At 36.8% G+C, this 24,958-nt stretch overlaps 1 pseudogene; it reads left to right on the forward strand.

Moving 5' to 3' along the window:
• Positions 1-392: 392 nt before the first annotated feature.
• Positions 393-23,813, forward strand: LOC133516545 (lysozyme-like; annotated as a pseudogene).
• The last annotated feature ends 1,145 nt before the right edge of the window (positions 23,814-24,958 follow it).

A 24,958-nucleotide genomic window follows, 5' to 3' on the forward strand; every position in this document is an offset into this window, starting at 1 on the left:
GAAGGTAGCTCCAAATGTGCTTAGAAATGTTATAAATGTTATAATAGTGTCAGTTTTTACCTTTTTGTTGGCCGCTGTATACCATTCCTGTACCCAAAACCTCGGCTTAATGCCATATTGAAATTTTTCCATAATTATGATATTATTTGATATTGTGAATAATTTATTTAGCTAGTCAAATTTGATGATGATATTTATTTATATTAACATTTTTTGTATATAATAAATAGTTTACGATCATAATACAAATTCATAAGAGATTAGCTTATAATAATTTATATTATAATTCAATAGTACAAAATAAATAAATCTAAATGGTTATGAGGCGATCACTCGTCCGTTGACGAAGAATACAATACAATGCGCGCGCGCATCTCATTAAAACTCAACACTGTTTACTATCATGTCAGTCGGCCGCCAGCCGTCCAAGATGGCGCCGCGATGCATGCTAGCGTTGTGTTTTGTTTTGCTAGTCGTCGACGCTAAGGTGTTCACGAGGTGTCAACTCACGAGGGAGCTGCTGAAGATTAATTTTCAGAGGACATTTCTTAGTAATTGTGAGTAGATTTAGTTTAATAATATTATATATTTAACGAGTACTGGGGAAAGTAGAATAGTAGTAGAACCTATACATTTTTTAAAACTGTTTGTCTTTTTGGACTAAATATCGTATCGTATTCAGGAAAAAGGATAAATTACTCACTTACTTTGTCTAAGTGCTCCGTAAAAAAATTGTTCACGGAGCATTTATGGGATCACTTAGGTCTGGAAAATCAGTTGAATTCGTTTTTGATTCGAAGGTCCGTTACGTGCGTTTTATAATGACAAAATTATGTAAAGGCTGTCTGCTCAGCTAAGTCAATAATTTATTTAATTTTCTAAGCTGGACAGTCATTATTTTCCGCTGGACATTGGTATTTAATGTTATTAGGTATACATGTAGTTTTTTTAAACATAGTATGTTTTTAAATATGGTCCTGGTTTCTTTCATTCTTATCCCGGTATGCCGCGAAGTGTGTTATTATAACCTACCAGGCATTTTAGTTACTAATCAAGATTATAATTTGAAAAATTTTGGTGTATTCCCAACTGTCCCCGCCGAGCACCGATGGGAATAGGCCCTACATACAAATCATTCCCATCTGTGCCCGCCTCTTGTATGGCGGTGGTTACGTGGGGCGGGGAATGATGGGAATACACCAAAATTTTTGGCTAATGGCAGATTATACTAATAACTTTGGAATAGACCGAATTATTTTATTAAATTTTCCATTTTATTGTAGTAATTTTACAAAATTGTAGTTAATGTATTATAATTATTATTGGGGCGTTGCCGGCCTTTGAGTGCCACGTCGACCAAGCAGTAATCTACTGTGACGGCCCTTTAAAGTTCATTACTAAAGCCCATGGAATCCAGGAAGTTCCAGATTCTTTGGGCCGTAATGTTCTGTATCTCATAGGGTTGCAATACGTGCCGCCTTAAGTAGGTAGGTACTTCTTTTAGACATTAGTGGTCCACAGGAACAGAGAATGTGCATTGCAGTTTCCTCGGACTCCTGGCAGAACCTGCATGTCACATCTTGTTTCTTTTCTTTAGTTAATGTAGATATTTTTTTGAAATGAAAAAAAAATGAAGTATAATTTTTAAGTCATACCCGAACAATGAACGCTATAGAAGAATGTTTTGACTACGTTCACCAAATGCATCTTAATTTAGTGCTAATCTAACTTGACCTAACCTAACTTATCAGCACGCACTTCTTGTTATTTTATACTTCCCTATACGTTTAACCAAATGGGTAAGACTGAGATGAATGTTTGCATCTGGAGAGTAATCACGTAACTACTGTGTATGATGTTTTTCATGAGAAATTGCCTCTCATCTGTTCAAATAGGTTAATTTCAATGTTTGTACGTAATTTGTGAAGTTAATATGTAGGTCATATGTGATGCAACTAAGTTGACAATTGGAAGATTGGAACAATACCGAAAAAAAGGTGATCTTATCTTTTCAAACAACATAGTTGTAGGGGAAAGAGGGGTGAAATCTGATATCGAGTAAAACCAGATAGCTCTGTTTTTGCATATATTATAACAATCGATGATCCACTCTGGAAAATTATAACAGAAATCGGTGGATGCTCAAAAAGTACTCAAAGGACGGACGGTTTTATCATTCCTACCCTGAATAACATAGTAGTATAACTTGAGTATAAAATAAATAATAATTTACGTATATAGGTATTCAGAGTTATTGAGATAAAAGGTAAAAATCCGCGCGTCAGCCATATCTTCCGCCGTAAGTCTCGCGCGGCGCGCAATATCCTTTTTGTCACACTTGCTCGAAAAAGATCTTATTTCATGCAGGTGTACTGAAGGACAAAGGCCTATATTGATCCCGTGGGAGTTATGTATTGTGAAAAAAAAGTTTTTTTTAGTGACTAATTCATACGAACCAAGTAAGTATAAATGAGTTTTACTTTTGAAATACTGACGTTTTTATATATTTATTTTGTCGTGTATGTGTACAAATATTTAATTTGATTAATTTAATAGAGTTTTAAAATATTAGTACACAATTTTAAAGCATGGACGAATATGGGATAATATGGGATATGGGAATATGGGATGAGTCTATGCCTTCGATGCCTAACCTGACAAAAAATGACAATATCGCGGACGATTTGAAATATTATCGTATTTTAAAATCATTTCGCTTAAAATTTTTTTTTTTTTTCAAGTGTGATGAACATTGCACATTGTGTGTAATTCTGAGGGTAAGAATATTGCAAACTCTGGTCTTTAATTAACACCGTTTCCAATATTTCACCTACCCTACCCCCCTCGTTGCACAATGTACTATTGTTCCTCTGTAATTTCCTGGCTTTACGCCCAGTTTTTAATCAAATCTATATCTAGCTAATCAAAAGAACATAGCAACAACACATTTTACATTCAGTCTAAAATGATATCCAAGGTCACTTTTGTTTACTTTAATAATACTGTTCACTGGCACGGCTTTGTTCTGATAAACTACCTATTATTTGTGAGGTTATGTCACGTTATGGTTTAATGACATTCGCAGCAGATGAGCAGGAAGGTGATTTTCATAATTTTTATGTACAATCAGTGTATTGTTGTGTATAGAACTGTATATATTATACTCCATCGGTGGCAAACAAGCATACGGCCTGCCTGATGGTAAACAGTTTTTGTAGCCTATGAACGCCTGCAACTCCAGAGGAGTTACATGCTCGTTGCCGACCCTAGCACTCCGCACCCTCGTTGAGCTCTCGCAACCTTACTCACCGGCAGGAACACAACACTATGACTAGGGTCTAGTGTTATTTGGCTGCGGTTTTCTGTAAGGTGGAGGTACTTCCCCAGTTGGGCTCTGCTCTAGATCTGTAATGACATCCGCTGTGCTGTGCCCTACGACACAAAGCGAGATGATATTCACAATGCCCATACCTCTCTTTTGGGCTTAGTTTAAGGACGTACCCGGGTATATAATCGATGATCTTTATGAATAAAGTGTAGTCTTATTTAGAATCTGTATGTATCAATTCGCCTCCCGAATTGCAATCTCATAGTATCAAACTATGCGCCAAATGCATACGGTTACGTCTAAAAATATCGATACAAAAATTACAAGTAAAGTCCCAATAATATGTATGATGATATGATGATGCATTTCTGTTAACCCTCATTAGGGACATAGGGCTCCCAGAAAAAATCTCCAGTTTTTGCGATCTTGAGCGGCTACTTCCAGCTGTTTCCAGCCGAGGCCATCTGAGCCAGCCTCCTTCTCAACTGATCGCATCCATGTAGTACAGTCAGCATCAAAAGTAGCGGATCAAACAAGGTTTCAAAAGTATCTGTATGTAACAGCTTAACAAAAAGTGATAGTTCTATATGTAGAACAACTAAGACTGTAAAAGACATACTTTTGAAGGTGAATTTTAGACATTTATCTATATTTGAGACTGATAGGGCCGTCCGTGCGCCCTTCAGACCGTGCTATACACGATCTTATTATCCATATATTAAGGTGTATACACATATGTCTGCGACTTTTCAGACTTACCATTCTCTAATAGCTTAACAAAAAGATATATGTCTTTATATGTCGAACGATTATAATGTGGCATATACTTTTGAACGCGTACCTATGTAGACGTTAAGATCTACATGGAAAAGTATTCCAGGGCGCCAAAGCACAGACAGCTGCTGATTGACAGAACTAAATTGAACAAATGACTATCGGAGCGTTAATATTATTTTTTTATTGACGTCACGTGACAAGACAATGTCGACCACGTTAGAGATAAATGGTACTTCTGTACAAGGCGAATACGCCACGCTACAGTTTAGGTGCATTAACCTACGGCAGTTACTTTGCATAATTTTCGTATTTAGAATTACGGCCACATTTGAACTTTAAGATATCATATCATATCATATCATATCATATCAAATAATTTATTCAGTAATAGTCATACATTGTCATTTATATATACATTTCACTTAGCTAAGGATAATATAGAATTAGATAGAAAACGTCAAAGATACGTCAAATACTAGATCTAGATCCATATCGTTTCCATTTCGATATCATCATCATCATCCTTTTCAAATTATGGCTTCAGTCCAGTGGGATTATTTCACCAGTATCAAGGTATTACGAGCTTTGCAACTGGTGTAGTTCGGCCTTTAAGCTAACAATATCAGTATCTTCAAAAATCTCTCAAGAATCGTGTGCTTAAACAAATACCAAGGTACTATTAAAGATAATAACTAGATGTCATATATTTCTTGCAAAATGTCTAGATGTTAGTTAATCTGCATATTCAAATCCAGACAATAAGACCACTCGCTTTCATACTGAACTAAAATATACTTATAAGGTATATTGGGGTAGTTTTGTGAGAGGAATAATTTAAATAATCACAAATTTCTGAAGATAAGATAAGATAAGATTTATTTATTGACAATATTGTGTTCTTAGGTACAACAGGTCTCATAAAATATCATAAATGTGTATAGGCTTGCCCATTTCTTCTAAGCACAAAGTACACCTATCTCTCACAACACCGTACGTTTGCCGTTCGCTCCGGTCGCTAGTCGTTGTATGTATGCTATGATTGTATGATAAAATCGTAGTATCTATCTGCTGTCCGGTGATTTTTGATTTAACATGTTACGTTACGTGTGTATCTGAACTGATTTTTTATAAAGAAAAAAGCATTCATCAAAGTGAATAAGTAATTTAATAAAAAACATCGTCGTCAGTAATCTAAAATTATATAACCTATGACTACCGTTTGTATCTATAATACTATCGCAAGAACCCCAATACACCTTACTAGCAAAATATGCAGACTTTTATACATGTCTCAAGCAGATGAGTGTTTAGGGAATATTTCCAGCAACGAAATTGAAATTGAAACGACTCGCTTACGGATGGTGCACGAAATAGGTTCTAGGTATTTTATTCATGTAACGTGTCGTCAGAAGCGTACTTAGTGGCTATTTATAGTACATTACAAAATGAATCTAAATGTACATAAATGCATTTAGCAAGAGAACTATAGTCCTAAGTTTATTTTGTATGATACAGGAGGTAAACAAGCAGATGAATCGACTTCTAATGATGATGTAATTGTAAAGTATTTCATTGTGAAAATATATATGAAATTAGGTTGTGCCTTGATTGTTATCAAGTGTATTATTTGCTTCAGCAGCAATAAAAATATTACAAGATGACGCTTAGCGAGAGCAAATACATAAACTATTCAGAAAAAAGAAAGAATCTGCAATTATATACGTCCGCTTGGATATATTAAAATAATAATGTCTCTGTCCGGTTCAGTGTTGCCCGAACGTTAGTTAGAATTGAAAATAAACCATTACAAATTGAACCGTAACCTGTAACCGTCCGTTATGGTTTAAGGTTCAATTTGTAATGGTTAATTTTCATTTTTTTCAATTCTAATTAACGTTCGGCCAACTTTGGTCCGGTTAATAGGTGTCTATTGTACCTGTGAACGGGTTCCAGCATTTTTACATGACTTTAAAGCTCTGTAAAGGGCCTCTCTATGTGTTGGTTATATATCCCCGCGCAAGCCTATCAAAATACCTGGATTTATAGGCCCGTGCAATCCAAAATGTCTTTGTAAACAATAAATGCGTAATGCATATGTAACATAGGTAATTAAGAGTTTAGACGTCTTTGTGAGTGTCTTTGGAATTTGTGGTATTATCGATAAATCTGTATTTATGGAGCAACAGAAAGTATGTAGGTACAATACTGTAAAAAAAGCGAAAATCACAAAAAATGGACTTACAGTATCTATTATGCCTCACAGGTACGTACATTTGACAAAACTATAATTCTTCAAGAGAAAGCTGGAGCCATGGGCCTGGGAATCAATCTACGTAAGATATGCGAGTACAATCAGATTGAACGGAACCTTTGTTGCTCAAAAATGATCGCCACACCTGGAGGCGGAGCTGGAGCTGCGAGCCGTAGGACTGAGCTGGAACGAGGCCAAAATGGTAGCTCAAAAATAGGCGTGAAAGGATCTTGTGCAGGCCCTATGTACCTACGGGGTGCCCTGGGATCAACGAAATAGCAACATAATTCAGACACAGTGAATCCTTACTAATATTATAAATGCGAGACTCGGCCCGATTCGAAGAATGATTAAGACACGTTTAAGATCTTGATAAGATCTTTAAACGCTCGATAACTAAATGACATGTCAAAATTGAGATTTATTTCGATTCCGCTGTGATCCCAATAAGATCGAACGTCAAAGTGACAGTGGTTGCCCGAATCGAGCTGCTTCTGTCAATTATACGACGTACAAACGATATCTAAATGAGAACGTATCTAAACCAGAACTTATCGCTGTCGTATCTCATTCTTCGAATCGGGCCGTCTGTTTGTCGGTATGTTACCTAGTCACTCTTTACGCTTTAACCGCTGTAAACCGATTTACATGAAATTTTGTATGGAGATAGCAAAGGCCCGAGGAAAGACAAGATAGTTTTTATCCGGCATAATCACTATAATGTCCATCATCAACGCACACAGGCGAAGTCGAGGGCAGAAGTATGAGCGTTCCTCTTCTATCCCACTTGTTTTATATGACCTTTTTTGCCACTTTTGTGTTATTCCTAGACAGGATCGCGAGCCCTTTCCATCCTTATAGGAGAAGCGTCTCAAAATTTCCATAGAGGTTGTTTATTTAGTCACCTGCAATAATTTACGGGGTGAACATATAGTTCATACAGAGCAACTTTTACTATGGGACCAACCAAAATATTTACTCTCCCTTAGAAAATTTCAAGGTCAGACAGCCAAAATGTATGAAACTACCTTTTTTTGTGAAAGTTGCTGAGTATGACCTATATATTCAAAATTTAAAGCGCAGAATGTTTAAAAAAAACTTAAAATGCTTGTGGTAATATATTAGTACTATTAGTAGTAGTTAGTATTTTCCTATGCATGTTTCAATCACTTAATCTATTAATGTATAGTTGTAGTTAATAATGTAGTGTAAAAAGCCTCGAACTGTTTGAGTGTTGTTGCACACCTGTTATTGGTGCATAGATATTATACGTGGCCACTATACTTGTTACTTTGCTAGCTTTGTTTATGTACTGTTGGTGTGTTTTATAAAATAAAATAAATAAATAAATAAAATATTCACCCCGTAAATAGGTAAGTGACTATAACCACTCTGTATTTCAAACTTTCCTTTTTGTTGCCACCATACAAAATTAATGAAAGTGGCATTTTAAAAAAACGCTCGTATAATGCTCAACGCCCTTGTAATATCGTTTTAGGTGTAATTATTAGGATATGGCTGCCCTCTACGATCTGGCGGGTCGTAAGTTGTTTGTCATGGTATAGAAAAAAAAACATCAAATGGAAACAATAGAACACGGGGAAACCCGCGACGGAGGCGTGACGATGAAACGCAATTTTGTCATGTAACATGGAGTTGTGTTATCATGCGTCGCGCGAGTCAAAGTCAAGGTCTTGCGAGAGCTAAAGGCAGATAATATCTGTTTAATTCAATTTTTTATTCAGATAACAAGGCGCATATTATAACACGGTTTGAAATACAACGCTGCCAAAAGCGAGTTCATGATTTTTAGGGGTAAATTAAAGTGTCCAGCCTACACGCCCAAAATAATGTTGAACGGATATCCTTTGAATCGTGTCACACATTTCAAATACCTAGGGCATATTGTGACCGAGGACCTGAAAGACGATCTTGATATCGAGAGGGAGCGCAGAGCGTTGTCGGTCCGAGGTGGGATGCTGGCACACAGGTTCGCACGCTGTAGTGCCCAAGTGAAGCTGACTTTATTCAAAGCTTACTGTCAAAGTTTTTACACGTGTGGCCTGTGGGCCAGTTTCAGGCTGAAGACTTATAATACCCTGCGTATCCAATATAATAACATTTTCAGAATGCTGTTTGGGCTTCCTCGATTCTGTAGCGCCTCTGGAATGTTTGCCGATGCCGCTGTAGAGGACTTTTATGCTATAGTGAGGAAGAAGACGGCATCTGTGGTGAGGCGGATGAGGGGGAGCGCAAACAGCATCCTGAGAATGATAGCAGAGAGGTGGGATTCGGATATTCTCCACCGATATACCGACCTCCATATCATACGACCTAAGAAATAGATATTTGTATGAAACCTGTAATATAAGATAGTTTACTAATGTAGTTTTACCTCTATAAGTGTCTTGTAACTAACAATCTATGGATCGGAGGAATCTGAAAATAAATAATTTTTATTTTTATTTATTATTTATTTATAAATACTGTAAAGACTAACATAAGATCTAATATATAAACTCCATTAAACTAGACTGACAGTTAATGACGGGTCAGAAAATTAGCTTCTAAGCGGTTAACAATGAGTAATTCTCAAAAAAGTGGCATTTTAACCAATCGACCAGTTTTTGAATTGAATGTATGCTTATTTTCTCTTTTTCACATGAAACAAAAATGTTTATAGATATACAAAACAGTGTGTTTTGAGGCCAAGTCATTATTTTAATTTAAATACTTATATTTTTTAAAAAGTAGCTTTTTTTACTGTAACCTGTCTTGTCCAAATGTATCGCTCTTCCATTTTTAGTTCATTAGATTTTATAAACACCTTCTTCCTCGCGTTGTCCCGGCATTTTGCCACGGCTCATGGGAGCCTGGGGTCCGCTTGACAACTAAGCCCAAGATTTGGCGTAGGCACTAATTTTTACGAAAGCGACTGCCATCTGCCCTTCCAACCCATAGGGTAAACTAGGCCTTGTTGGGATTAGTCCGGTTTCCTCACGATGTTTTCCTTAATCGAAAAGCGGCTGGTAAATATCAAATGATATTTCGTACATAAGTTCCGAAAAACGCATTGGTACGAGCCGGGGTTTGAACCCGCGACCTCCGGATTGCAAGTCGCACGCTCTTACCGCTAGGCCACCAGCGCTTCTAGATTTTATAAACACCAATTTATATTAATACAATAGCATGCTATATAATGACATAAACAATACCTCATAAAATGTGCGTTGCACAGGTCTTATATGTAATTTTTGTACAACAATATTCACGCACAAAAATTATCCAAGGATATTTTCACTGTAACCAGTACATCCACGGTATTATATCTCACTCACACACAGACAAATATATTTAGATCATAACTATGGCAAAATATTAGGTAAGTATCAAGCTAACCAACGTAGGGAACCATCATGACCCAAGTGTCGTAGTTTCGTAGAAGCAAGTTTGTATCAGAAATGTTAACTTTAACTTGTCTCGATTATTTTCATGTTAATATTGTATGAAGGTATAGGTAAATCCACCTATGCTCAAAGCGAGACATTCCTTTTAGTATCCGTTTTAGAGATAAAATCTTAAAAAATGTATTTTTCACTGTAACCTGCTTAACTTTAACCTATTATCAATGTACAGTTTAATGTAAGTCATGGCAGGTGATTATGACTTCTGACTCAATCCATATATTAACAAGACCTTTCAGTCTACATATGACCGCTTTCACTAGCATAATATCCTCAGCTTGTGCAGGCTGTCTAGATGTTTAGAAACAGGATACGCAGCACGTAATTTTAGACTTGACTCTTTCAATTTTATTCGTGTCCGTAACCTTCTTGCAGGCAAAACCGAAATTCATAGTTACTCACTTAAGGGCTCTTTCTCACGGAACATCCCGTTTTATGTGATTACGGTTTTCTGCAGTATTCCGTTTTAGTAGTATACTGTATCACGTTTTAGTAAGGTAGATAATGCCTCATGCATTGCATTAAGTCAGTCTTCTGTACTGTAAGGTTTTCTTTTGTGCAATAAAAGTTAAATAAAATAAAAAACCGGCCAAGAGCATGTCGGGCCACGCTCAGTGTAGGGTTCCGTAGTTACTCTTCCGTCACAACAAGCTAAACTGGAGTTTAAAGTATAGTAAATTGTTAACCAAGGGATGAAACGGTACCTTTCACCCGAGTTAAACAAATAGGCAAATTTGCATAATCAGTAAGTCTTTTTACTATGAAGGGAAAACTTTTTGCGATAAAAAAAATGTGTCCCCCCCACACATTTTTTTTTCTTTCGGAGCGATTATCTCCGAATATATTTACTTTATCAAAAAATGTTTCTTGAAAACCCCTTTTGTTATATTAGTTTTGAAAGACCTTTCCAACGATACCCCACACTTTAGGGTTGAAACGAAAAAAAAATTTCACCCCCACTTGACGTGTAGGGGAGGTACCCTAAAAATTTTTTAGATTTTATTGTACGACTTTGTCGGCTTTATTGATTTATATATCCATGCCAAATTTCAGCTTTCTAGCACTAACGACCACGGAGCAAAGCCTCGGACAGACAGACAGACAGACAGACAGACAGACAGACGGACATGGCGAAACTATAAGGGTTCCTAGTTGACTACGGAACCCTAAAAATGAGTGAGGTTAAATATTACATATGGCATATTATTATACTGGTATCCTTGATGCAAATTGATTCGTCTTCTCGTCTAGCGTTAGTAATTACATCCATGTGGAAAATCCGTAAATATTAGAATAATGGGTTCATCACCTTGTCTAATTTCGACTTTTACAATAATAATGATTCTGCGAATAACGTTTCCAGTGGAAAAATCCATATAAAGTGGTAAAATATGTAAAAGGTACATTTCTGAACATAATTGGGCATATTTTGCTAGTCATGTTTTACTCAGTTCTGTGAGAGCGCTTGGCTTGATGCGTTTGATATTGTCGTGTCGTGTGCTTAAAAATGGCTTATTTATGTTTAACTCATCATCAGTACCCCTAGTGTAAATAAATTCGATTTCCAAACGTGACGTACGCGTTTGCGTTTAGTCTCATTTTGTATTGGATTTCGAAAGAGCGCGCCAAGCGGGACGTTTTGGAAACTCAAAATCCAATACAAAATGAGACTTAACGCAAACGCGTTCGTCACGTTATGATGTCGACCAAAGTTACACTAGGGGTACAGATACATATAGTAAATCAGGTTCGCGTAGCAACCACTCAGAATAGTATTTATTATAAGACAAACGGCTATCAGTTTTTCAATCTTTTATCTCCATTCTTATCAAGAAAATAATACTTTTTTTTTCTGTTTTTTTTATCAATCAATCAACCCATTACAAATTGAACCGTAAAACCGTCCGTTTATGGTTTAACTATTTTTTTTATCTAAGTTTAAGGACATGAAGAACTGTAAACCTTATTTTATCCTTCTCTTTTCTGAATTTATTTGGTTCACTCGCATGCTTGGCTTAGCTAAAATAAAAGTTTAAAAATTACCTCGTATTTTCAACATTATTGTGACGATCTGATATTAGGGACAGTGTTCTTAGGTTCGGCCACTACTCAACCTAAAAGTATAACTAAATCCCTCGTGGGGACCACTCTTATTAGCTTAGCCTGCTAGACCCTTTTCACGAGAATTGTCACTATCTTTTAAATAAGACCGCTTTCAGAAAACTTTGTATTACATTTTGGTCTCTAAATGCGGTCAAGAATACACCACTTAAATCTGTCAGGTTACTTGTTCGCGCGGTGTATATATAAACGCAATATTTCACCGTTCGAATCGTAATTTTCTTGTTTTCTATACTTTAAGGGGTCTTGAAATTGATCGTGACGTCATGTCACGTTCAAGTAGCGTTTAATAAGGGGCGTTTCGCGCGTAGAGTACGACTGTCAGACTTTGACTGTCATTTCTGACTTATATTGCTTTGTAGCTTAAATTTTGAGTCTATTAAATCTTTAATTTTTATCACTTATAATATTTTTTTTCCAATTTATTCTGATAAATTGCTTATTTTCTATCTTATTAACTGGATTTTTTTTATAAAATTCAACATGTGTCATTATCCCTATTTATAGTAAACATAATTATCAACTAGAGAATGTAAACCGGTTTTATTTGCATGAAATTTCGGTTACTAACCGGTTTTTCATACAAATTAACACCGGTTTACATTCCCTAATATACAGATCCAACCATCTCCATAGACTACTTTAAGCGTAAAATATGTTTCATTACTACCTAAGTACAGTCAGCATCGAAAGTAGCGGATCAAACAAGGTGTCAAAAGTATCTACCATTCTGTAACAGCCTAACAAAAATTAATAGTTCTATATGTAAGACAATTTAGACTGTAAAATATTTACTTTTGAAGGTGAATTTTAGAGAATTATCTACATTTGGAAAAGTTATCCGGAATATCAGATCCTTTTGGCGCGTTGTTTCATCCACTGCTATTGAAGCTGACTGTACGTGTTCGTAGACAAATAGGTACTCAAGTTGTTATCATAATGATAAAGATGATAGACGTTATCTCAAGTCGATTGAGATTCTCGACGACTTCCCATGAATACTCATAGATAACCTATCCTGTCGGGTACTTCAGAACTAGACTATAGATAGGTTTCATAGATATAGACAGTCTATTACCTGGCCAATCTGGCCATGCTTTGTGTATTTTTGATATAACTGCAAACTTAAACTAGATGTAAGTTTTGGTGCTATAAAACAATTCTGAAAGATTTTCTTTATTAGTCGTGACTACCAAGTAGGGCTAAGATGGTCGGCTCTTTATCATTTGTCACCATGCCTGTCACGTTCTAACAAGTATGTAAGCGCGAAAGTGGCGGGCATAGTGACAAGTGATAAAAATGGAACCATGCTGCCACCGCAGAACATAATTAATTTTAGAATTTTTTCGACCGGCAATATATTTCGTACATCAAGGTCACTTGTGACAATTGGCTACTTTACAGGTTTTTGTAAATAATGTCGAACGATCTCGATTTTCCTGAGGATCAAATGTTTATATAGGACTCATGACATTTAAGCAACACAAAGATCAGAAATGAGAGTTAAAGTCTGAAGCTCGCACTCGACGATTGAAACGCCTCTAACAAAATGATAATGTGAAGTGACGTCACATCATATAAGTCTGTCCTAAATGTATGGAAGATCAAGGAAATTCCCATTTTGACTCTGAAATATTGCGTTTATGTGTATAGTTGTCATACAATTTATTTTTCAATAAAATGTATGGAATCTTATGGTACCATTTTTTTATCTCTTTTTGAAAGACAAAAAAAATATATTATTTTAGAGTTTGGAGCCTTATATTTTTTTTAAATCTCAATGTTTTTTTAAATCCTTTTTTTTATAATGGATGGCGCATTTTCTATCCATTTAACTAGATTTTGTTATAATATTCAACATGTGTCAAGTACCCAATTGTGACATCGCATCATAAAATGCGATGCATAATTTGACCGAATCATAGGCAAGAACTTCGGTCGTCCTTGAGATTCAAGATGGCGAAGACGTCTCGAGAATATTTTCTTTGTGTTTCGCATGGACCTAGAATAAGGACGTAGTTTCGCTAAAACACAAATAGGATTCCATCATCCACCAATTTCCTAGTATTTATGCGTCACACACACACATTGATAGTTATCTCTATGGCCTCATCCACCAATCTGCCGTCAGTCGAATTGAAACGTCAGTGCGTTAATTGTTCGAAGAAAAAAATTTAATACGCCGGCATACGTGGTCGAATGTTGCAAAAATTATACCGATCGAAAGAAAAAAAGAGGCAGGATAAATTTTGATACATAAGTCAATCAATTAACACATTATCTTTCGTAAAATACGATATTAATCCATGAAGTTGTACCTAAAGTGGACGGCGCTCTCACTTCTTTTGCCATACTAAATTGAACCTTATCCCCGAGCTAGAAAGGTGTTCGTACCAAACTAGAGAAAATGTACTCAATCCGCCTAGGTATACACGCACACATTGAATCCTTCCGCCATTGCAGTGTCACAGCTGGTCGTCAATTGCGCGGCCTCTGTCAAATTGTTCATCTATGGTGTTTCGCTCATTCATGTTGTTCAAAGTGTAATATTGTTAGCTTATTATGCAGTAAACTATCGTGGAAGTGTGCAGCTAATAAAAAACTAATCTTGATACGCGTTTAACCATGTTTTAATCAACACCCGGCCCATCGTGGCTTTTAGTAAAGTCCAGCTATCTCTTTAATAGAAGCAACTACCGAACAACGTCATGCTCTACGAGCACACTTAAAACTTATAACGAAACTTGACATTCTCAAAATCATCATAGAATTGATGGAAGCCATATTTTAAAAGAAGAAGAAGGCAAGAACTAGGTACATTATGAATAATTATGATGGTTGTTGACTTCACGAGTGTTAACGTTTTGTATTGCTTTGTTTCAGGGGTGTGCATGATAGAGCAGGAGAGCGATAGAAACACCGCTGCTTTAGTCACTAAGTCAGCGCGAAGAAAGTATTATGGTTTGTTCCAAGTAAGCATTATTTTATAAAACGACTTTTCATTGAAATACATTTTGAACAAGTACTCATAAAGCACTTCACGGAAACTAGTTTTGATAAAAAAAACAATTAAAATTAGTCTTATGGAGAAGTAGTTTTAACTAGTGAAAATGCGTTTTTACTGTGGCGATACGGGAAACTAGGTATATCGCATTTTCACTAGAGACAAGTTTTTACGGTAACAACTGATGTTTTAATCAAAAACATGCTTTTTTAATATTTTTTTATACTATTGTCATTTATTTATACATGATGTTTTGAACTCGTAAACGAAGCGTTTGTTATTATAATCATAAATATGTATGTATAACTGATATTTTCTGTTCTGCAGATCGGCAGCGAGTGGTGCAAGGAAGGAAAGAAGGGCGGGAAATGTGACATCACTTGCGAAGGTAAGTTTGAGGTCGTGCCGTGTAGCATGGCGGATGTCTAAGGGTCCCCAGCAAGCTCGGTTCACCATACAAACGTAGTTACGCTCTAATTTTAAATCGACAAGCTAGATTGCTTTAAAACTTTGTTTGTACTTACAATAGGATAAGGTACCTATATCTAGGGCTGTAACTAGTTTATGTAGCCCCAGAAACTATAGTTAAATTAATACAGCGCATTTAAGATTTTCATACAAAACTTGATTTTGCTCTATTTTGTTTGTTTTATAAGGTGGAGAAATATAGACTAATAGCAATATATTTTCAGCCATTGCAATGTGCAAAGTTTCATTACAATCCAACACATAGTTTTAAAATGAAAACGAAACTATGCTTGTATGGGAAGGTGAAATTCGGCCTAGCTTGCCGAGGACACTTAAGGTGCCGTTCCGATTCAGACTGCACCAGTATTGCAGTCGCGATACCAATGCAGTACCAATGCAGTCGGCAGTAATGTCATGCCGCATTACTGCAACAGTAATAGGCTATATTCTGAATCTGAACGGTACCTTAACAATGACAGTCAATACAAAAGCAGCTAGGGGTATTAGGGCTCCTCTACACGGTGGCCCAGCGTAGGCCAGTCTAAGGGACGCAGCTATGCGGTGGAATGAGATAGCAATATCATTTTCTCCCTTAAACGCATAAATGCGTCCCTTGGACTGGCCTGCGCTGGGCCATCATGTAGAGGAGCCATTATATTATTGTAAATCCTAGTTAAATGGTATTTAATAATTTAAATGCCAGAAAAGGTTTGGTTAATAGGTACCAAACATGCATTTGTATTTTTTTGTGGTTATCAGCCCTTTACATAATTAACCATCTAAAATACAATAATATAAAGAGTTCTTCTAACAAACTGCTACTATTTTCGCCTGACTGACAGGACATTTTTTTTTATACTACGTCGGTGGCAAACAAGCATACGACCTGCCTGATGGTAAGCAGTCTCCGTAGCCTATGTACACCTGCATCTCCAGAGGACAACACAACAACATACAACAACACATAATAACAACAAGAAATAATTGATTCACCCTTTTAATATGTACGTGTATAAAAACCATATATTTTTTTTAATGATTTCAGCATTACTGGACGATGACATTAAAGACGACAGCGCATGCGCGTTGAAAGTGTTCGAGCAGGAAGGATTCAAGTACTGGTCGAAATGGGAGGCTCGGTGCAAGGGACACGTACTACCTGATATTGAAAAGTAAGTTAAGATGCGTATTCGCTCCGTGCATGACTGTGGCGCCGCCCTGGTGGGTGTCGGACAATTCGGACATATTATTGAAACGAAGTTCCTTACCACTCTATCAGGCGGTTGGCGAATGTGGGCTAGGCGAAAAAAAGTGTAAAATTTTACTTTCACGGCCTTCTTTTGTTTCAATTCTTACTCGATAATAAGTGGCTTAATTTCACCGACGTATATCCTATTGTGGCGCAGTTGGCAAACAGCCGCTTGGAAACTGGTAGTAACAGCGACGATTCGGGTTCGATCCCCGGACCTGTATGCATATTGTTTTTACACCATCAAGTTCGCACATATCCAATGCGAAAAGTAGGGCAGTTTAAAATGTAATACTTACGAAGGTACTTGGAGAAGTAAGTTAAAGGTACCGTTCGGATTCAGACTACACCCAGAATTACTGCTGCAGTATTTTACTTTATTTATTTTATTTTTTATTGTGTAGTAATAACTTTGTCAACAATCCGGGTAGCAACATCGATTTTACAATTTGTGGCAGTAATGCAGTCGGTAGTAAAATCGCGCTGCAATAATTTTGCAGTAATGCAGGCGACTGCGTTGCTGCAGGAAACATAGTCATAATTTGTTTTCATTATAATAGGGACAGCACGGATTCACATATTAGATGCACAGACGGTTGATGTCAAAATGAGATTCAGAGCCTCGGCCTTAGTAGTCAGACTTAGTTAGTATGAATGACTATTCTAGCAATATTGCAAGTTTCAGTTTATATTCGCATTTGTGTTTGGAGAGTTTCACCAGATTGTCCCTAACTATAGTGCATTCGACACTGGAACTTGGGTGTATTGGTTTTACGAGTTGTTATTGTGTTAGCTGGTTATCGTACTGGAAACTTTTGAACTAGAGTTTCGTTTTTTTTCGTTTTTTTTAAGTGTATCAGACAATCTGGTGAAATTACCTTGATATTGAAAATATACCATACACTGTGTATACACTACCCTTGGGTTTAGGCTTCAATGAACACACTTCCATAGGTTTTATAAAAAAGTGGCGGTGACATAATCGGACAGACAGACGGACATGACGAATCTATAAGGGTTCCGTTTTTTGCCATTTGGCTACGGAACCCTAAAAACGGACAACTTTTATTTTTCGATATAAAATAATTCAGCGAGCTAGATAAAAATATAAAAGATAAAAAAATATGTTTATTGCACAAGAAAGGACACAGAAAAAGTATACAGCGGTTGTTTTTAAGAGTTGGTGCATAACTAGATTGACAACAGAGTTTCCAGGAGTCCCCGCACTAGGCTAGGCCTGTATCGCGGGAGACCAGAAGTACATATAAATGTCATGCAAGTCAACGAAAAACGAAAATTTATTTTTATATAATAAATATGACATTCAGGTTTATACCTAAGTTGATACATGCAGTTTTCAGTATTAAACTATTTATCTAATGCTTCATTCTTTATAACTTCGGTTCTATACTAATCTTTTAGTCTAGTCTAGCTATATCACTACTTTTTTTAAATTCAAAACGTCGCACTTAACGACACGACGGCGACGTCACAATCACAACTGTTACAAATGACTGATGTACGAAGTAGATTGCTGCTCGAAAAAATGTCAAAAGTTATTTATGCTCTGGTAGTTAAGACTAAGTAAAAATAGTACATTACGATACAAGTGCGAAAAATAGGAAATTCGAAACGAGTGGCGATAAATTAAAACACGACCGAAGGGAGTGTTTTAAATCGACACGAGTTGCGAATTACCTATTCGCACATGTATCGTACAACGTTTTACAGTACATATGGCCCTTTAAATGTTCGACACAGTAACGTAATATGCTACTTCTCGCACTAGTGCTATAAAGTAGCCCCATATGTACTGTAAAAAATCTTTTAGTATTGTTTTATAGCACTGAAACCTACGTCTAGTTTAAGTTTGCGGTTATACCAAAAATACACACAGTATATTAGGGCTTGTGCACAAATCACGCGAGGTTTTTTCGGCTACTTTTTGACCCCCTCTCCCCCTTGGTGATATTTGATGAGGTTCTTGGCGAACCCCTCCCCCCCGCCCCCCACATAACCTCACGTGTATTTTTTTTTAATTTTTTCTTTCGACCTAATTTTAAGATAAATTGTAATGTATAGAGTAAATCTTGTTTAGACTCGCTATTTTGAAGTGCCAAGTGAAGTTATGCTTAACAAAACCGATATAAAGTATGTGGTACATATTTTTTCTTACTTTCGTCCACCATAGAAAAAAAAACGTTAGGTTTTCTTATACCCCCCCCCCCCCCCCCCCCAACGTGATCTCTCGTGAGTTTTTCGTGACCTCCTTCCCCCCCTCTCGCACTTCGCGTGCTTTGTGCACAAGCCCTTATACAGTGTGGAAAAATGATGGACCTTGGAGGGAATGTGCCTAAAACCTTACGTTAGCTCGTTTTACTTAAAGGAAACATTCTATTATTTTTAAAAAGAAACAAAACTGTATTCAAAGATTTTACAATTCGCTTGTCTATAATTTAATAGTTTTGAATACGCTCAAAGCTCCCACATAATAATATTTTTGACATTATATACCCCTATAATCTGGCATTAGAGCTTAGTTGTCAGCCAACATGGAACACCGCTAATCTCCTTATACAAACAGTTTGAGCTTGATGGAGCCATAATGCAATCCGGACATCTTGCTAAATACCTTATCGACCATCGCACCGTCACAGGGTTAACTAATTCGGTTAATTTTGACGTAGCATTATACACATCTATATATAATATACACCACCGATAATATGTCGTCATAAGCACAATACGGATAAGTTATGCGGGCCTTCACATTAGGGCCTATTTACACATTGATTAGTGTCTGGGCCTAGTTTTTTTTTTTTTATACTACGTCTGTGGCAAACAAGCATACGGCCCGCCTGATGGTAAGCAGTCTCCGTAGCCTATGTACGCCTGCAACTCCAGAGGAGTTACATGCGCGTTGCCGACCGTAACACCCGCCCCCCCATCGTTGAGCTCTGGCAATCTTACTCACCGACAGGAACACAACACTATGAGTAGGGTCTAGTGTTATTTGGCTGCGGTTTTCTGTAAGGTGGAGGTACTTCCCCAGTTGGGCTCTGCTCTAGATCTGGAATGACATCCACTGGTTGTGCCCTACCACACAAAGCGAGATGAAATTCACAATGCCCATACCTCTCTTTTGGACGTAGTTTAAGGACGTACCGGGGTCCGGGTACCCGGGTCCGGGTCAATAGTTCATACATTTTCCACTAAATGCAAGTAGGTATAGGTACCAAGTAGATAATGTGATAGCTACACTTACCTATATGTCACTCTTAACCGCATCGACCTTATGTGTCAAGTCTAAAGCTGATCATATTTTTCTTTAAATAATTATGTTTTTGTGTTGAAATGGAACCTGTCTATTCGATCAGAAGTTATATTCGTACATGTAGATGCATATGCGTTTGACTGCATTCGAAAATGTCCAAAAAGTAAATATAAATAATACTTTCTTAAGTCTGCAACAATAAGATCGGCGGTTTTGTACGGATCGGAGTGCTGGGCTACAAACAAATAACACCTTAAAAAGGTACACACTGCCAAAATGCTTATGCTACGATGGTCAGCTGGCGCGACACTATCAGATAAGATCTGGAATGAGTATATTAGGGGAAGTTTTAGAGTCGCGCTAATAATCGACAAAGTCAAAGAAAACCGCCTTAGATGGTACGGTCACGTCCAAAGAAGATCACCCGGTAAAACTGGCCTTGAACCTGCCTGTAACCCAGCCACGCGGCCATGGAAGACCACCCGCCACTTGGCACACGACGATCGAAAGAGACCTTAAAGAAGCTCAAATTGACATAAACGCCGCACGAAATCGTGCTCAGTAGAGGATGCGGACGAGGAGGACCGGCCCCAAGTAAATGGAACTACCAGTCTGGGGGAAAGAAGAAGACTCTCTTAAGTCTTCAGGCTGCAATACTGTTGCAGTATTGCAGCGTGACTGACTGCATAGCTGTCACTAATGTCAAAATTCCGAGCAGCAAGATCGTTTTTGACATTTAATACAGCAATAATGCTTGTTCAGTCTGAATCCCAACGTCACTTTTAAGTCTAATACAAACGTCTTACATGGCGTACTATTATATAGTTAGTGTCATTCACGACACGCAGATTCGTCAACCATAACCTATAATGATATAACAATACGAGTCAAGGCAGGCGTCTTCGTGAATGACACGATCTATATTTGATCTTCTACTAATACTACATAACATGGTATACTACCCTTTAAGGATTCTCCAAACGTCGCCGTTACCGTATGCAATATGCAATATATTGCGGATTTGACCGATTGATTTAAATACTTATCAAACAATTACATAAAACCGCATGCCATTTGTTGCAAAGTGTGTGAAGGCCTTTATAAAAATAAATAAATAAATATTATAGGACATTATTACACAAATTGACTAAGTCCCACAGTAAGCTCAATAAGGCTTGTGTTGAGGGTACTTGGACAACGTTATATATAATAATATTTATAAATACTTAAATATATAGAAAACACCCATGACTCAGGAACAAATAACACCTTTACACAAACAACTTGTGCTTGAAGCCATAGTGCAACCCGGACGTCTTGTTAAATGACTTATCGACTATCACGCCGTCACAGGGTTAAGTAATTTGGTTAAGTTGAGAACGTTCTACATTGTTGTGAACAACTTTGGTTACTGAGTTATCATAGACGGTTATCGCATCGGAAACCACATGTGCATGTTTCAGAAAATCCTCAAATTTCCCGAAATTTTTGGGAACTTTACAGATAAGGGAAACTTAAAACTCAATATTCTCAACTGTTGACTGTTTCATTTAACATTTACGTTACTTATTGTCTATTTCATGACATAGAAATCGAAACTAACTGTAAGAACGTGTAAATGTGCAGAAAAAATACCGAGAGTATTTCAATTCGAGACTATTTGTATTTGTTTGCAATGTTTTAAAATTCGCTTTGGCACATTGCTACTTAAACATATTCTTGACGTGTCAAATGATCTATAATAGTAGTTTATTTTACTGCTACATAATAACAAATTTACATACAACAAGATACATTGCTTTATCTACCTACACACACACGTACACAACCTCTCTATGATGTGTTTAGGAACTGCATGTTTCGACCGCCATTGCGGCATCTAGTCACACACTCAATAAAACGTTTTTTAGGGTTCCGTAGCCAAATGGCATAAAACGGAACCCTTATAGTTTCGCCATGTCCGTCTGTCTGTCTGTCTGTCTGTCTGTCTGTCTGTCTGTCTGTCTGTCTGTCTGTCTGTCCGAGGCTTTGCTCCGTGGTCGTTAGTGCTAGAAAGCTGAATTTTGGCATGGATATATAAATCAATAAAGCCGAAAAAGTCGTACAATAAAATCTAAAAATGTAATTTTTTTTAGGGTACCTCCCCTACACGTAAAGTGGGAGTGAATTTTATTTTTCGCTTCAACCCTAGAGTGTGGGGTATCGTTGGAAAGATCTTTCAAAACTAATAGGGGTTTTCAAGAAACATTTTTTGATAAAGTGAATATATTCGGAGATAATCGCTCCGAAAGAAAAAAAAAATGTGTCCCCCCCCCTCTAACTTTTGAACCATAGGTCCAAAAAATATGAAAAAAATCGTGGATGTAGAGCTTAAGAAAGACATTTAATGAAAACTATAGCGGACATGATCAGTTTAGCTGTTTTTGAGTTATCGCAAAAAGTTTTCCCTTCATAGTAAAAAGACTTACTTTAATTAGGTACTGATTATGCAAATTTGCCTATTTGTTTTACTCGGGTGAAAGGTACCGTTTCATCCCTTGGTTAACAATTTACTATACTTTAAGCTCCAGTTTAGCTTATTGTGACGGAAGAGTAACTACGGAACCCTACACTGAGCGTGGCCCGACATGCTCTTGGCCGGTTATTTTTATGTAGGATAGGCAGGTATTTGACCACTATCACACCTGATGGTAAGTGATGATGCGGTCTACGGCGGAGCACGCTTACCTATGAGATACCTATTTACTCTAGCCTTGAAGAGATCCAGATTGTACTCATGCGGAAACACAGACTCGGGCAGGGTATTCCTCTTCTTGGCAGTTCGCATAAGAAATGTTGAAGCTACGAACGTCATCTTAATTGACACTAAAAATGAAATCAAATTCCTTTGCTTTTATTACATAATAAAAAATAAAAATAATTTAATACAGACTAAAGGTTAGTTAACATTAAAATCAAATGTCATTACTAGTGTTATTACAATATAAAAAGAGACATTATTAAAACTAAAAGCTAAACATAAATTAAAAGCTAAGGCATGCATGCAGTCTCTCCCAACGATTGCAGAGTTCCATAAACAGAATGAGCTCAGAATGCTGTTGGTGCATAATTACATTTAGGCGTTATTATTACGTAATAATTCAATTATAAGAAAGTTGTAACAAAACGGTTTATATTTATGTTAGCCGTAATTTGCGGTTTTTAACGCATAATCAGACAAAATAATGTTAAAGTATGTATAAGGGATATTTACTTAAGTTAGAGCTACAAAACGGGACTCCCTCTGGTCGCATAATAACTTTTATTCATATTTTTTATTCTCCTAATACTTTATGCATACAATTGTAAGTCATAAAAATCGTTAGTCAGAATTATTCCTGAGCATAACTGGGTATTTGTCACAAATGAGTTATGTCATATTTCTAATGTAACAAATTTAATTCATATTAAATTTTAGGTTAGGTTCGTTAGGTATGCACAAAAAATATGACAACTGCTTTGTATGTCATCAAATATTATGGCTAAAAATGTATGACAAAATATAATATGACTTTTCATTTGTGTGCGCAATGATGATGGGGCAATTCAGTCCTATCATATTGCTAAATATCTCGAGAACCACTTACGCTATCGATTTGAAATTTGTAATAGTCCCGAACAAGGCAAACCATACGCATTGAAAATTTTTCTGTTTTCTAGGTGTCCAGACTGGCAATTCCCTCCATCCAGATCATCAGTGTCACCGGGCAGAGACAAGCGAAGAGTCAAGCGATCAAAGCGATCAAAAAACGGTTTGAGAAGACTTCTGCGCATTCCAAACACCAATGCAAAGACTTTGTAAATAATGTTAATAAAGTACCTGAGGCTTAACTATTTTTTATTCATAATTTTTTTCCTGAGCCAAAAAAACTACCGACTAGGTATCAAACAGTGCAGCGTTACGGCAGACCACCGAAAGAGATGATGACATGACCTTGATGTTTTTCCGAGGCCCCCCGTTACCTGTTTTCAGTACAAAATTAAATACTCAAGCCGTAGCCATTTTGGTGGTGGGAAAGCTGGGATGTGTACTTGTCGATTTTAATCATGTTATACATATATCGATAATCTCTACTCAGCGGAACAGAATAGCGATTAATTAAAGCTTTGATAAATTCACTAAAAATTAACGTGTGAGGCTACGGTTATAGCTGGCTTAGACTCCATTTTTTTATTGAGATTTCGCTGTCCGTCGGTCCGTCCGTCCGTCCGTCTTTGTTTTAACCTATATGGCAAGTAATTATTCGTTTTATTATGTTTGTTTTTGTTTATTTTTCCGATATGTAATTAAATAATAAAAACCACAAATGTCTGGATAAATACCATAAATTTACTCACCTGTACTTAAGAGGGAAGTATAGCACGTACTCGACCACTAAATATTTTCCAATATCCATGATTTTTTTTGTATATTGACACAATGAAAAACTAGGTTTAAGTATAGATTTTTTTTTTCACACTTAGCAAACGAAAAAAAAACTTTTTTCTCAAAAACGCGGATCCTATAATCCTAGAATATATTATGCCGAAGTCATCGACTTCAAAATCAATGTCATTTTTTAAGATTTCGTGAATGATTTTTTTTCTCCCAAAATGGAAATTCATAGAAAAAGTACCGTTATTTCGTTAGGATCACAAAGCTATTCTTCCTTCTTAAGTAGTTTTTAGGGTTCCGTACCCAAAAGGTAAAACGGGACCCTATTACTAAGACTCCGCTGTCTGTCCGTCCGTCCGTCCGTCTGTCCGTCCGTCCGTCCGTCCGTTCGTCCGTCTGTCCATCCGTCTGTCACCAGGCTGTATCTCATGGACCGTGATAGCTAGACGGTTGAAATTTTCACAGATGATGTATTTCTGTTGCCCCTATAACAACAAATACTAAAAAGTACGGAACCCTCGGTGGGCGAGTCCGACTCGCGCTTGTCCGGTTTTTTATTTATTTATTATTAACTCCAACTTCAACTACATATATATGTAGTATATGTT

This window comes from Cydia pomonella, chromosome 3 (assembly GCF_033807575.1).
Source record: "Cydia pomonella isolate Wapato2018A chromosome 3, ilCydPomo1, whole genome shotgun sequence".
NCBI lineage: Eukaryota > Metazoa > Arthropoda > Insecta > Lepidoptera > Tortricidae > Cydia > Cydia pomonella.